The sequence below is a fragment of the Phoenix dactylifera genome, chromosome 2 (assembly GCF_051530095.1).
Source record: "Phoenix dactylifera cultivar Ajwa chromosome 2, Ajwa_hap1_PhDact_Kaust_v1.1, whole genome shotgun sequence".
Lineage (NCBI taxonomy): Eukaryota > Viridiplantae > Streptophyta > Magnoliopsida > Arecales > Arecaceae > Phoenix > Phoenix dactylifera.
The window spans coordinates 40,655,222-40,671,329 of record NC_143191.1 but is presented as its reverse complement, the minus strand read 5'-3'; the positions used below and the strand labels follow the sequence as shown (position 1 = coordinate 40,671,329).

Below are 16,108 nucleotides of genomic sequence, written 5' to 3'. Positions count from 1 at the left end.
ATCCTTTTTTTTTTTTTTGCTGAAAACGGATGCTTCATACAGTACGGATACGAATACACCCAATAAGATCAAAATACAAAATCTCGCGGAGTGCCAATGGCAGCTCCGCCTCCCCCGACCACAGGGCATACCCTGAGTGGTGGGCCGCATGGGCAGCCACCCAATCGGCTGCCCCATTGGCCTCCCTGAATACATGCTTGGCCAGAAAGGCCCCCTCCTCACACATCATCACAATATCGCGAATCAAGGGATGGTCTGTGCCCTCACCCCTCAATCCCCTCTGTATCCACCGGACGACAGTGGCCGAGTCACCCTCCAAAATAATCAAGCTGGCTCGCAATACTACCCACGCATGTCGAAGGCCTGCCCAGGCTGCACGCAGCTCTGCTCCAGGAACTGATATATCGAACAACTGACAGCCACCGGCGGCCACTAACCTGGAGTGCGGGCCCCGTATGACAAAGCCTGCGCCGCCACTCGTGCCGCCATCCAAAACCGATCCATCGAAGTTGACCTTGAGGAAGCTCGGGGGTGGGGGCTCCCAGGTGAAAAACACCAACTGAGGAGCTGCCGAAGCAGGGGGAAACCCCAGGTATCCCGAGCTGTCAAAGGTCTGTCTGAGTGAGGGGCGGGTCTGATCTCCGAGGCTTGTGCTCGAGCAAACTCTGCCGCAAACCTCGGAGACACCCTGCGCTCATCGAGAGTGCGGGCATTCCTTGCCAGCCAGATCTGAAGTGCTGTGCAAGTAGCTCTAATGCCCTCCTCACGGGTCCGTAAACTGGCTAATCACTGCCGTATCACCCGGAGAAACTGTAGCCGCTCACTCCGGGCCCCCTGCGGGATCCCTGCCCACTGCCATGTCGACCTCGCCCATGTACACTGGAAAATCACATGGTCCACTGACTCCTCAGCTCCACACGTCCCGCACTCAGCTGGGACCCCCCAACCTCGCCTGCTCAACTCTGCTCTCGTAGGAAGGCGGTCCCAGAACACCTTCCATAGAAAGAGAGCTACCCTCGGGTGAAGTTCGAATCTCCAAATCCAAGTGCAATCCGGCCCCGGCTCATACTCTGGCTGAATGGCGCGCGTGAGGTCTCTCAGCCTGACACTGGCCCGGCTCGAAGTGCCCCACACCCTGACATCTGGCCCCCCGCATTCTGGTAACGGGAGGGATCGAATCCTCGCAGCTAGGTGTACCCCGAACAATAGCCTGAGTCTGGCCTCATCCCACACTGCCCCTCCTGGTGCTAGGAGGTCGCACACCCGTAGCCCCTCAGCTGCCTCTGTGTCAAACATAGTTGGCCAACTGCTCAGGGGCAAGGAGTCCACCCATGAGTCGCCGGTCACATCAATACTCCGGCCGTCGCCAATCAAACACCTGATGTGTGCCGATACTGACGACAGGTACCTCCCGATCTCACGCCACATGAAGGATACTCGGCGACCCCTCTGTGCCACCCCCAAAGCCCCTCGGCCATATCTGGCTGCCATCACCTGACTCCAGAAGCCGTGTGGCTCTAATATGAACCGAGCCGCATGCCGAGCAATGAACGCCTCGCGCCTCTCAATGAGGGACTGCACTCCCAGACCACCCTCACTAGTGGGACGGCAAACCTGCTCCCAAGCTACCAGGTGCACTCCGTGACCTCCACCGTATGACCCCCACAGAAAGTTCCGAAGAAGGCGCTCGATCCTTAACAGGATCGTCTTCGGAACCACTGTGTTGGCCATGAGATACACCGGTATAGATCCCAGCACCGCTCTGACCAGTGTCACTCTCCCCATCATGGATAAGGAAGACGCCCTCCATCCCTCCAGCCTGCTCTGAACACGCTGCACCAAACCGGAACACTCTACCACCCGTAGCCTCCGGCCAATAATAGGCACACCTAAATAGGTAAGCGTCTCCTCCTGCTCCGGTATCTGTAGGATCCCTCTGATCTCCTGTCTGACTCCGCTCTCTGTGCTGGGGCTGAAAGAGATGGTAGATTTGTAAAAATTCACTCTCTGTCCGGACGCCGCGCAGTAAGCCGCCGCCACCACCCGGCGAAGAACCCGAGCCTCTGAAGTCCGTGCCCTGGCCATAAGAAGACAATCATCAGCAAAGAGTAAATGGGTGATAGGGCGGGCCCCCGTGGCTGGGATATAAGCCTCCAGCTCCCGGCTGGCACACGCTCTCTGCAGAGACCGAGATAAAATATCAGCACAGATAATAAACAAATAAGGGGATAAGGGACATCCCTGCCGTAGCCCTAAGGAGGACTCGAAGTAAGGTGATGGTGTGCCGTTGATCAAGATAGAAAACTTTGGCCCCCGGACACACCCCATAACCCAGCCGATCCACTGCCTGGGGAAGCCGTATGCCTCCAGCGCCCGCTGAAGAAAGCTCCACCTGATCCTGTCGTAAGCCCGCTCCATATCCAGCTTGACTGCCATCAGGCTGTGCCGCTTCGATGCTCGCCGGAGATCCCACATCATTTCCTGGGCCAACATGACATTATGAGAAATATTTCTGCCGGCCACAAAAGCCCCCTGCTCCTGGCTAATAATACCAGGCAGGAGGGGTTTCATTCTGCCCACCATAATTCTTGCCACAACCTTGTATAGGGTTGTGCACAAGCTGATGGGCCTAAAGTGACAAGGTTCAGCCGCATTTTGACGTTTAGGTATTAGTGTGATGAAGGTGGCCTTCCAGTCCACAGGCATAGCTGCCTGGGCAAAAAAACACTGGATAGCCTCCACCACCGCTAGTCGAATAATACCCCAATACTGTCGAAAGAAGAAGGGGGGAAACCATCAGGTCCCGGGGCCTTGTCTACTGCCAAGGCCCAGACTGCCTCCTGTACCTCCTGTGCCGACACCTGCCGGGTCAGAGATACACTCTCAGCATCACTAATACCTGCATCCACCGTTAGAGGGGGGGTCCCCATCACTGGCCTCCTCATCCTCCGTCCATCTAGAACGGAAAATTCACCCATATCCTTCATTTCAAAGTTTTGAGAGAGGAACTGTTTAGTCTCATGTAGCAAACCTAAATCACTGCTTGCAAGTAAAATATCGTCCACATATAGGACCAAGAAAATAAACTTACTCCCACTGACCTTAAGGTATATGCATTGATCCACAATGTTTTCAATGAATCCAAATGAAATTATAACATTGTGAAACTTGATATACCATTGGCGGGAGGCCTGCTTTAGTCCATATAAAGACTTCTTAAGCTTGCAAACCATTTTATTGTCTATATTGAAATCTTCAGGTTATACCATGTAAACCTCCTCCTTAAGATCCCCATTAAGAAAGGCCGTTTTCACATCCATTTGATGTAGCTCTAAATCAAAATGAGCCACTAACGCCATGATAATTCTGAATGAATCTTTCTTAGAAACTGGAGAGAAAGTTTCATGGTAGTCAATGCCATCCCTTTAGGTGAAACCTTTGGCAACAAGTCTGGCCTTATATCGTTCAATATTACCTGAGGCATCTCTTTTGGTTTTATAAACCCATTTGCAGCCTATGGCCGCAATTCCCTTAGGTAATATAACGAGTTCCCAAACCTGATTTTTCGCCATTGATTCCATTTCCTCTTTCATGGCATCATACCAAAGTGTGGAATTTTCTCCACTCATGGCTTGTGAAAATGAGGTTGGATCATCCTTAGGTCCGACATCAAAATCAGACTCTTGAAGGTATACAACATAGTCATTAGAAATTGCTGGTCTTCTAGTTCTTGAAGATCTCCTTATCCCTAACTCTTCAACATTATCCGTAGGTTGAAAAAGTTCAGGTTGAACCTGTTCTTGATGAGTATGTTGTTGCTCAGATGATTGTGTTCGGAACACAATCACACGCATTTCACTCTGAGGTGAAACAACCGACTCTTGTACCTCCTCAAGTTGTACTTTACGAGGATGGTCACTCCCACTAGGTTCATGATCTTCTAAGAATTTCGCATTTCTAGACTCAACAATTTTAGTACTATTTAAGGGTGTATAGAATTTGAAACCTTTGGAGTTCAAGAAATACCCAATGAAATAACCACTAATTGTCCTTGGGTCAAGTTTCTTTATGTGAGGATTGTAAACCCTCACCTCAACTGGACAACCCCATACGTGTAAGTGGTTCAAACTGGGTTTCCATCCATTCCACAATTCAAAAGGTGTCTTAAGGACAGCCTTAGATGGAACCCTGTTTAAAATATATACATCGGTCTTCAGAGCTTCACTCCATAAGGTAGGTGACAAATTTGAGTTACTAATCATGCTTCTCACCATATCCATAAGCGTACGATTCCTTCTCTCAGCTATACCATTTTGATCTGGTGTGCCAGGCATAGTATACTGAGCAACTATACCCTCACTTTCAAGGAACTGTGCAAATGGATCTTTCATTTGTCCCTTATCTGTAAACCTACCATAGTACTCCCCACCTCTATCAGATCTTACGATCTTGATTTTCTTTTCTCTTTGTTTCTCTACCTCAGCTTTATAAATCTTAAAGGCATCAAGTGTCTCAGACTTTTCATTTAAAAGGTAGAGATACATAAATCTTGAATAGTCATCAATAAATGAGATAAAGTATCTCTGACCATTCAAGCTGGGAGAATATGGTCCACAGATATCTGTGTGTATGATCTCCAGAATTTCTGAACTTCTTTTGGCACCCTTAGAGGACTTGTCGGTCTGCTTGCCCTTAATGCAGTCCACGCAAGTCCCGAAGTCAGTGAAGTTAAGAGTTTGTTTAAGAACTCCATCATTCATTAACCTCTTAATTCTCTCTATGGAGATGTGTCCCAATCTCCTATGCCAAAGTAAGCCAGAGTCCTCATTTATGAGACTCCTCTTTATGCCAACATTTGTATGTAAGGAAAAACAGTTATTTTCAAATTTTTGATCCAAGTTAATTTTGAATAAACCATCAACCAATTTTCCATTACCAATCAAACAATTATCCATAAAAATGTTCAAACAGAAACCCTTAAATGAAAATTCATAACCAAGTACTGACAATTTAGGAACAGAAATAAGATTTCTAGAAAATCCAGGAATATAAAAAACATCTTTTAATTCTAAAATATATCCAGTTTCTAAAACTAGTCGGAACATCCCAACCGCCTCCACATGTGAACGCATCTTGTTTCCTGAATAGACACTCTGTTCACTGCCAATTGGCTTCCTGAGGTTGAGTAATCCCTGCATTGTGTTGGCAATATGGATTGAAGAACATGAGTCAACCCACCATGAACTTTTAGGAGCATCAATAAATAATGATTCATGACATACAAGAGATTTGAAATTACCTTTCTTTACGAGCTAGGCTTTATAATTTTGGCAATCCTTTTTGAAGTGACATTTCTTTTTGCAAAAAAAACACCGCTTAATACCATCTTTCTTGATTGATACTTTGTGCTCCTTCTTGCCCCATTGGCCATGATTGCCTATCTTGGCTTTTCCTTTGCCATGAGTTGCCATGTGTGCACTTTCGGGCCTCTCATGTTTCAACCTCTCCTCCTCCTGTACACACATGGTCAGAAGTTCATTGATTGACCATTTCTCCTTATGTGTGTTGTAGGAGATTTTGAAAGCACTGTATTCTGAAGGGAGAGAGTTGAGCACGAGATGAACCAAAAATGGCTCTGAAATTTCAATCTCCAAGGACTTCAGTTGAGCCGCAATATCCCTCATTTCCATGATGTGTTCACGGACACCCTTAGAATTATTGAAGGTTTTGGTAGATAATCTCTTCATTAGGGTACTGGCTAGGGCCTTATCGGAACTCACAAACTGTTCCTCAACAGCCTTCATATAATCCTTGACCTTAGTGCAGTCAAGGATTGAACCCCTTATGCCCTTACTGACATGAGATTTTATGAGCATTAAACTTAAGCGGTTTGACCGCTCCCATCGCTCATACCTAGAAATCTCCTGTGGCGTACTGGATTCCGTGGGAGTGGGAGGTTCATCCTCACGGAGCGCCAAGTCAAGATCCATACAACCCAAAGTGAAGAGAATATTTTCCTTCCAGTCGGAATAATTGTTACCACAAAGTGTTGGAATGCGAGATGAATTATCAATAATAGCAGTAGGAATAGCTACAGGAATAGCTGCAAATAACCAAAGAATAATCACATGCTATGATAAGGAAAAATAAGAAACTATATGGGCTCGTTTGGTTCGCGGGAAAAGAAGGAGCAAAAGTGTGGTCAACGGAAAAGTAATGAGATGCCTCTTGTTTGGTTGGAGTTTTCAAAGGAGAGAGAAGGGAAAGTTGTATTTCCATGGGAATGTGATTCCCACATTTCATGGAAAAGTCTTTCCCATGAGAAACATGGGAAAGTTACTTTCCCATGAGGCGGAAATCACTTCATTTTTACTTTTTCCCAAAAAGTCCCTTCAGTATTAAAGAAGCATTAAAGAGGCATTAAAAACCTAATTTTTATTAAGGGCATAATAGGAATTATATATAACTTTCCTAGGAAAGTGGATGGCCAACCAAACATAAGCACCTTGAAAATTTGTCACTTTCCCATGGTCAACCAAACATGCCAAAAATACTTTCCTAGGCATCCTCTTCCTAGGAATTTGTTTCTCAGGAATCATATTCCTAGGAAGGAAAATGCTTCCCGCGAACCAAACGAGCCCTATATAACAGTAATCCTGACCTTCCTGTGGGTAGAGGTTGCATCACACATGAATTACTATTATCTTTAATTAATAAGACTGATAAATTCAAATATCAAGAAATAAATTTTTCGTACCTGTGGGCATAGAAAAATCTATTTTGATGCCTAAAATTACCATCTCATTCTAATCAAATCATAAAATTTAATAATTTCCCTGTGGGTAAAAATTACTAAATTTTATAACTTTATTACAATTTGATGCCAAAAATTCTTATGAAGCTAATTTTAAAATGATTTTATGTAAGCATAAAATTTATTGGGATGCTGTGGCTACTCCCAAGAATTTTAATATTCACGCTTCAAGGCATCCTTAAGTTATGTTGGTAAAGATAATAATGTCACTGCCAAAACCATTTTCCTAATTATTCCAAAATCATCTCTTGTAGCATTATCATAAGAAATACAATCTCTAAGGACATTCAGGGTGCTCCTTTTTTTTTTTTTTTTTTTAAGTTTTCATTGGTGTTGATCTATCCATCGCAGCCTTCCCAGTCCTAGCTTGTATCCTTGCGGAGCTCAAGCTCTTTACAACTGATATTGACTGTATAGCCAGATCTGCTGCTTGGATCCTCCTACCCTTGCCGTTGTCCTATCTGGTTCAAGCCATTTCCCTCTTATCTCTCTCTAGGTTCTTTTTTGCGGAGTTGAATTTGCCTTGTTTTGTATAATCCGTGTGCGACCCATCTTGTTATGGATTGCACGACGCACACCAGGGGGTGAGCCTGTAGGGGAAATATATGTTTGTGCCACTCTAGCGGCTGTTCTGTCTGCTGGTTTTGTGATAGATACTATAGGAACACATGCTTTATTTGGTGCTTTTATGATTGGGGTTCTGGTACCCAAAGATGGTCCCTTTGCAGGTGCAATGGTAGAAAAGGTGGAGGACCTTGTGTCAGGCCTTTTCCTCTCTCTATATTTTGTTTCAAGTGGATTGAAGACTAACCTGGCAAAAATCCAGGTAGCACAGTCGTGGGGCTATTGATTCCTGTTATACTAACATTCAGTCTTGGGAAGACTCATAAATTTAAAAACTGAACCAGACTCTTCATCTTGATTTCCGATAACAAGGGTCATATAAATGCTTATGGTAGTTTGACCTCTGATGGAGCCTATTGAATGTCTATAGTATATACCAAAACTCTGTTTCAAAATGGTGTCTCTCATATCAAAAGTTTCAAGGAGAAACAAAACACAACTATGTGACTGTGCACTCTATTCTGAAATACCTATTTCATTTCATGAAGAAGATCTCAAAAACTCATCCCTCAAACCCATCAAAAATTAAATCGAACACAGGCATGGAAGCATGGCTCTGATACCAAATGTGATAAAACTATATGGTATATCAATAAGAAACTAAAAACCTCATGATATATCAGATGAATTAAACACAGCGAAAATAGAATTACCTCCAGCCATGTGATCAGATTTGATGTCGTTTGTCTGAAGGTTTAGGGAGATGAAGACTTTGAGAATGGAGATTGTAGGGAACAAGGAATTCTTCTGGTCTACGCCTTCTTCCTTTTAGTGTCTATAGATGGGAATGGCAGACACTATCTGGCAAGACCAGGGACCCCTTGTATGCATGTTGTACAAGTTAGTTTCATCCCATCAAGAAAACTAACTCCTATATGTATGCTGATAACTATTTCACAACCTTTAGTTTGAACAAGTCAAATAGCTACCCTTATCTTCCAATATGTGGGCCACTATGGAACAAATAAATAAATAAATAAACATATCATTTTATTTAAAATATCTAACAATAATAATTATCACAAATCACAAAACTACAAAAGAAACTTGGAACACAAACACAAATATACAAATCAGGCAGTCATGCTTGGAAATTCACAAACATGAATGCTATTTGCACAACTCATCTACATATCTACTAAATATACAAACCGGAAAAACACTTGCATCCCAAACCTAACGTTTCCAAGCACCTTATCCTAAGATATTTTTGTTGAAGTCAAGCACCAAGAGCTAAGATATTGGACATGAACACCATTCAAACTTACCACGATCCGAAAATGACAATAAAACCGTTTATACCCAATCAAAACTCATCTATATACATCTTAATGGCCATAAATAGGGGTACAAAGGAGCCAAGTTGCTCGCGAGCTGCTTGAGCTCGATTCGACTCGATTGTTACCGAGCTTGAATAGCCAAATACTTGGCTCGAAGACTTGCAAGCCTAGTCAACTACATATATTTTTAATAATATTATATTTTATTTATAATATATTATTAATTTAATAATTTAAAGTATAATATGATGTTATATTTTATTTTAACTATTTTTTAATTATGACTAAGGCTTGAATTCGAGCTTGAACTCAAGCTCGAGTATGGCTCCATTGATATTTATCGAGCCGATCTCGAGTATTATTGTTAATTATTTTTTGATCAAATTTGAGTTTGAGATTGAAAATTGACGCTTGATGGATTTCGAGTCAAGTTTCGAGCTCAAATATTTTGGTCCATAAGACACGATAGAACTCTTCTATTTGGGTTTTCAGGTTTCATAACTAATACATGGGCCAGGCTTTGCTACGCTGGAGCTTTGTTGGTCCAAGGATGGCCCGGTTTTAATATTTCTATTTATTCCCTCGTACATGGAGAATCTTGGCTTCCCCTTTCTCCCAAGGATCTTTCCCTCTAAATGGTAATCTCTCTCTCCCCCACCCTCTTCTTGGATTCTCTCGAGCCCTGGTTTGTCCGATTGAGCAGTGGTTCCTCTCTTCCGCCGGGGAGATTGGAGTCGAGTGGAGTAGTATATTTATATTGGATTTGAATGCTTGCGGGTTGTTTTTACGTTTCTTGATCGATTTCGATCGAACGATGAAATTTTGAAATTTTGGGCAGTTGTCTCATGACATTCTTGATTTTTATTTGCTGGGAAAATGTCGTGAACTGTATTTAATTCCCACGTTTTTTTTATCTTAGTGTCGTCTAGGGTTTGATTGAATATTGTCGTAGAATCCCCATATTTTATTTGATCTCTAAAGCTTATAGATTGATGAATTTGTGAAGAAAGAGGTTGTAAATAACTTCTAACAATCTTGTGAAGGAAATTGAGGAGGCTATCCAACGGGTAGGTTTGTGGATGGTCGTTCATGAGAATGTTTTCTTGATTAATTTGTGACAAAGGAGTCTTGACCTGGAAAGTGCACTGGGTACGTGTAGTTATGTATAATATTAGTAGATCCAGTGTTTGAATTCTGAGAGGAAGATTGATTGTTGAAACTTAACTTGTCAGAAAAAAATGGGTTTTGCTGTTATAATTCACTAGAATTATGATCACAACTTCCCTTTAGATATACCGTACAGTTATCTATATCTAAATTTCTTTGCATCAGTATACAATATAGATGTGAATGGTCACAAGTCTGTCATTTAATTCATCTACTTTGGTCTATGAATCCTTCTTTCTCCAAAACTTAACAGCAATTAGGTTGATATTAATTTTCCATGCATTCCGGATGTTGTATATGTTACATGTTATGCAATTTTGTGTAGCATCTGATTGTTGATTCTTTCAATTAGCTCAGCCAATTATTGATTTTTTGTTTGTTTGTTAGTTTCAGATAGAGTTCTGGGCTGCTCTTTAATTTCCATGTTACTTTGCATTTGGGCTTGAGTTGGAAGAAGACAAAAATGATTCAAAGGTTGCCTCAACAAGGCTGTAGTAGCTCAGAATTCCAATTTGTTTGGGTGTTTTAACTTATTTTTTGAAATGCAGGTATGAATTGTGTTGTTAAGCGAGGAATATCATGTTGCTGTGCCTAGAGGCATTCAAGGATTTATTTGCTTTACTGTTAAGGTGCTGTGCTATTGACTTGTACAAGCAGTCAAAGGCCTTGAGGATCCTGAACGTTTAGCCAGGGAAACAGAGTGCATGTCAACTATTACCTTCAAGTTTGCTCATGGTATTTACCACAGTGGAGGATGTATGCTTGCTTAGCCTGACATTGTTTTTACTGGATGTGAATAATGCTTTCCCTGCAGGAAATTTGCTGTTTGATCCTTCTTCAACTGTCTTTTCTGAACACACACACACACACACACACACATACACACACACAATTTTTTATTGAGCAATTCCAGATGAAATAAACTCAACTTGCTTACTTTGTTTGCAGTTAGTGCAAGTGAAATAGAAGCATTATACGAGCTCTTTAAAATGATCAGTAGTGCTGTGATTGATGATGGGTTGATCAACAAGGTAAAATACTACATTTGATGCGCAAAGATCAAAAAATGTTTATATATCCATCTTTTTGGAATTGGTAGTTCAAAGATTTAACACTTAATGTTATCTGGAGTGAAAGCTTACGGTTCCTCTGCTAATGGTCTAAGTTATAGATGTGATTATATAAATATTAAATTATTCGAAATATTTTTGCACCATTGTTCTGTATGGTCTCCGAATCTTCTGCCATGCCAGTGATTGAAACTTGAGACATTTAAAGTTGGGGCCTGATTGAGATATGTATATTTTTTGTTTGGGTTCTTAGTTGAGCTGTTATTTTACATATCATCCTGGAGGAGGAATTCCAATTGGCTTTATTCAAGACGAACAAGAAGGAGAGCTTATTTGCTGATCGGGTATCTCTCTTATGGAAATTAACCTTCTCTGGAACCATTATTATATGTATTCATTCCTACAAAGAAGTGGACTAAAACTTAGTTATTCTTTTATCTGTTAAAGTCTCGAGTTGACTAATATGTTTATTTACAGACTTATAGACCATTGGGATAAAACTAGGTTAGCAGAGCTGTCTTTTAATTCTTTTTTATTATACTGGCGAGAAAATATTTGGGCTCAGGCCTATTTCCTCTCTCTCCCTTAAAAAGAAGAAAAAAGAAAGAAAATATACTGTCAAGAGAATATGAAGCTTATGATAGATATTGATCAACCAGAACATTTTAGAGATTCCTCTGTAATTCAATCTTCATCAATTAAATTGCTAAATTATAGGTTGTGGCCTCTGGATATGGCAATGGCATCATGTGTCTCTCTAGCATCTGTTCATGCATGGTGTTCTCTTGTTAGTGTCACAAGGTAGAATCCTTGTGCAGATGGCTATGGTTAGTTTCTACAGGGTATCTATCATCTAGGGTATGTGGTGGCCATGAGTCTGCAAAGCACTTTAGCAGAAGGCTAGAGATTGTGCAAACAGTATGGCACATATCAAAGTAATGAAAAACAATTAAAATTCACAGATATATGAAATAGAAAATTAGAAATAGAACGGACAAAAGGAAAAGGGCAAATGGGTTTTTTACATGTATATCCTCCAAAATATACAAATTTGTATGAATACCCTCATAAAATTGCTAGTTGCATGTATACCCTCATAAAATACTTATTTTGCATGTATATCCTTTTTTTTCTATTTTATATATGTACTCATACCATCTAACGCCATTAAAAAATAAACGATTTAAATTTGAAATGACTGAAATATCCTTACAAGTAGAGGCGCAAAAAGAAAACTTTGTAAGGATACACATGCAAATAGCAACTTTGCAAGGATATTCGTATAATTATGCATAGTTAGGAGGGAATACACTTAAAAAATTCAATAAAAAATTATCAAAACTTAGTAAAAATAATTCAGTTGTTCGTAATAAAAAAAAGACGGCAAAAAAAGATTAATATTATCATGTCACATAATCTCATGTTAATATAAACTCTTATAGAATAAATCATGTTGCTTGTATGAAATTCTCGCTTCAAAAACAAACAACAAGTCAACATTCACAAATCACTAAAAACATATTTTACTAATCTAAGCATCTATAATTAATTTAAATTTGTTATGATTTAATCATTTAAAAATAATGAAGAATATCTAGATGTCATAAATTTAATAATGATAATTACATCAAAATTAAATGGAGAATAGCATTACCAAAATGATCACCTAATATTCCGACTTGACCGAGTCAAGATGTTAAAAAAGAAATGGACAATGTGGCCTAATCTTTTTTGATTTGTCTATCCAGCTGAATCATAAAAACTTAGAAATTTTCCGTCGACTTTTGATCTTTTTTTAACGGATTTTTTGAATGTATACCCTTCTAAATATGAAAAATTACATGAATACTTTCGTAAAGTTGCTATTTATATATATACCCTTATAACTTTTTTTTGCATATCTATCCATAAGGGTATTTCAGTCATATTAGTTTTAAGCCGTTTATTTTTTAACAATGTTAGATGGTACGAGTTCATATGCAAAAAATAAAAAAAAAAGAAGGATATATATATATATATATATATATATATATATATGTAAATTGTAATTTTATGAGGGTATTCATGCAATTTTATATATTTAGAAGGGTATATATGCAAAAAAACTCAAAGCAAATTAACAAAAAAGTTTCTATATTTACTTGCAGAACTAAGGTGCCTATATTATGACATGTTAACTAGCATAACGAAAAAGGAAAATGGAAAATTGGTCTCGGAACGGAGAAACAGGAATATGAAAAAACTAAAGAGAAGGAGCTTTAGGCAGTGGTGCTTGGACGGGGTGGCACGCCGGCATCGGAGGAGGAGGGAGGAGAGAGCTTCATGGTGGAACGAGTGGAGAAAAATCGGGGTATTTATAGAGAGTTTTGGGAGAAGAAGATAAGCTTAGCTTATCGGCGGATCTAACCGGCCATTCATCGGTTAAAGTGGCCCCCAATAGCCGTCGGCCGTTGGTACTGGCCCCGAGAAGCTTGCAGGTTCATCCTAATCCCCCAACAACAGATGCTCGGATAGGGGATTGTGATCCTCTATGCCGATCTCCCTCCATTTTTTTTTTTTTTTTTTTTTTTTTGTATTGTTAGGTTGAAGTAGGTTGGGCTTGCCGACTTCAATCCAATATGGGCCTAATTTGGGCCGGTTATCATACCAGTTGTTTGGAAATCATAAAAATGAACGGGCTCGTGTTGGCTCAATATTCATACCTGGGTTAGATAATAAATTTAGAGCTTGTAGTGGATGTGAGTTTCATTGTACGTCAATGTCCTTGAGGAGACTTTAACTACTACATAATCTTCGATGTTTTTCTTGATGACCAGATGCTTTTGGATTGTCTGGTTGGACTGTGATCTGAGGCATGTCATTGTTCAAGCCTCATTCCTTCAGGCATTTGGAATGTCTTATCTTGTTCTTATTCATGCTAGTATCTCTCGAAATTTGGGACTAGGCTGGGAAAGGTTCTTGACATTCGAACAATTTTCATCTGCACTAGTTGGACACTAGTGAAAATTGCTGGGCAAAGTTAAGTTTTGCTGGCTTTCATTTTGAAAGGCTATACTTTAAATTTGGAAGAGGTGAGTTGTATTGCCAAAGGATCTTGAGGTGAAGGTGTGTGGTAAGTGGGCTGAGGCGGCCTTTACTATGGGCTGTATCCATTGTGTCAAAAACATGTAAGCCAGTGAATATTTAGTAACCGAACAGTCTCTGAATGCCCCATGATGCTTGATGTGATGATACACTTTTTGTGTTCTCTATAGCCTTTGACAGTCTATATATGTTACTGCTGGATGCCGGGATGGCTGCAAGTTATACGGTAGTTTCCTGATGGATGTTGTCTAAAGATTACCATCTACCTTTTTTTTTCAGCAATCTGTGTTTCCATCAGTCCCAGACATTTGAGGAAGCTGATTCAAAGCAAGACGGGAAGATTGACAAGGAAGAGTGGCGCCTGTCTTGTCTTGCGACATCCCTCTCTGCTGAAGAATACGACCCTTTTTTAATAGTTTCAGAGAATGCATTGTTTGATCTCCTGATCTCCCTTTCTGTTTTTGCTATTCGGTACATGTTTTGTTGTTTATTTGACCTGGCGTCTTTATGGATCCCTTTTTTATAAATATAAATATGAAGATTGACTTTACTATGATATGCTTGATCTTTTAGCTTAGAAACATCTAGAGCAAAAAAATTAATACTATCACACATCTCTACTGTAATATAATGGGAGAGCCCTGGAGCCCAGCCCGTGTATGCAGGACTCCGAGGGGCCCCTTTCGTGCTCTTTGATCCCTTTTTCTTGAAAAAGAAAAGGTTAGGTGGGATTCAGAGTCATTGGGTGCCATCCTCCAATGACTTTACCAACATGACAGGTTAGCATCCACATGCTTTTTGCTCTTTGCCTCCTGCAATGCGATGAAAGCCTGCCAAGGGGACGGGGTGGCTCAAACTTTATATTTTTTATTGCCAGGAATCGGACCCCACCTTAGACAATGATCGTTTCAGCTTCTAGAGAACATACGTAATTAGCTACTCATGTACCATTTAGACTACTTTATAATAACATGCATATAATCTTGATTGAGCATCATCCATTCATATGATTTTTTCTATTATGCAGAATGTCATGCACCTCATGAACAGGGACATCACGACTGCATTCCCGAGCTTTGTGTTTCACTCTCAAGTCAACGATATATGAGCTCTTGATTTGTATAAAATTATTGGATTTTAATAGTGTGTTTGATGCAAATTTTTTCTCAGGAGAACGTTATATGACGCTGGTGTTGGTTTCAAGGATCAATTTTGGCGTCCAGTTTCTTTGTTCGACCACAATGCGCTCTATCATGGTAGAGAAGATTATGCCCTCAATATCTATATGTTTATTGATGTTAGGAAGCTGCTGAAACATCGCTATACACATTGGAAAAAAAAAAAAGTTTCCTTGTCATGCTGAAACATTGGCATTAACATGGCTTATCTACGTGAACAAAAGTCACCATGTCATCCCATCGCCCTGCCGTTACTAGATACATTGCTTTCTACATCAATAGACCAATGCGATGTTGGAAGCTTCTTGTCACGAGCAATCACATCTGTTTACAGAATACGGTGCATATCTACTGAAAAAAATTTTAAAATAGTATTTTATAAGAATACAGAAATAAATAAAAATTTGAAAAAAAGTAGAATTTTTTGCATGCATATCCTTCTAAATATCGAATTTAGTATAAATATCCTTTCAAAATTGATATTTGCATATATATCCTTGTAAAACTCTGTTATTGTACAAATGCCCGTAATATAACAGTTGCTCTAACGGTATTAAGAAAAATTATATTTATATTAATTAAAAATAAAATAAAATTTTAAAATTACATTATTATCCCAGTTTTCTTTTTCTACTCTCGGAATCGTGATCTAGATCTATTTGCATGTTTACCTGTTGGGGGAAAAAATAGACCACCCCACACATACAATTAAAGCACCCAAATCTGACAACAAGCCTGAGCTCATCATGCAGGCCGAGCTCATCATGCAGGCCGAGCTCAGAGAGCCGAGCCGAGCTCAGAAGACTGAGCCGAGCCGAGCTCATCATGCAGGCCGAGCTCCGAAGGCCGAGCCGAGCTCATCATGCAGGCCGAGCTCAGAGAGTCGAGCCG

General features: G+C 40.3%; 1 long non-coding RNA gene across 3 annotated transcripts; it reads left to right on the top strand.

Moving 5' to 3' along the window:
- Nucleotides 1-9,238: 9,238 nt before the first annotated feature.
- On the top strand, nt 9,239-15,203 carry LOC148714812 (uncharacterized). 3 transcript variants are annotated; one of them, XR_016399405.1, is made up of 6 exons: nt 9,239-9,356; nt 10,279-10,359; nt 10,434-10,620; nt 10,834-10,916; nt 14,319-14,510; nt 15,067-15,203. It is a non-coding gene; the product is annotated as an uncharacterized LOC148714812 (long non-coding RNA). The 3 variants fall into 3 exon arrangements; XR_016399406.1 differs by lacking the exon at nt 15,067-15,203 and having other exon boundaries at nt 9,240-9,356; nt 10,434-10,587; nt 14,319-14,589; XR_015975595.2 differs by lacking the exon at nt 15,067-15,203 and having other exon boundaries at nt 9,241-9,356; nt 14,319-14,589.
- The last annotated feature ends 905 nt before the right edge of the window (nt 15,204-16,108 follow it).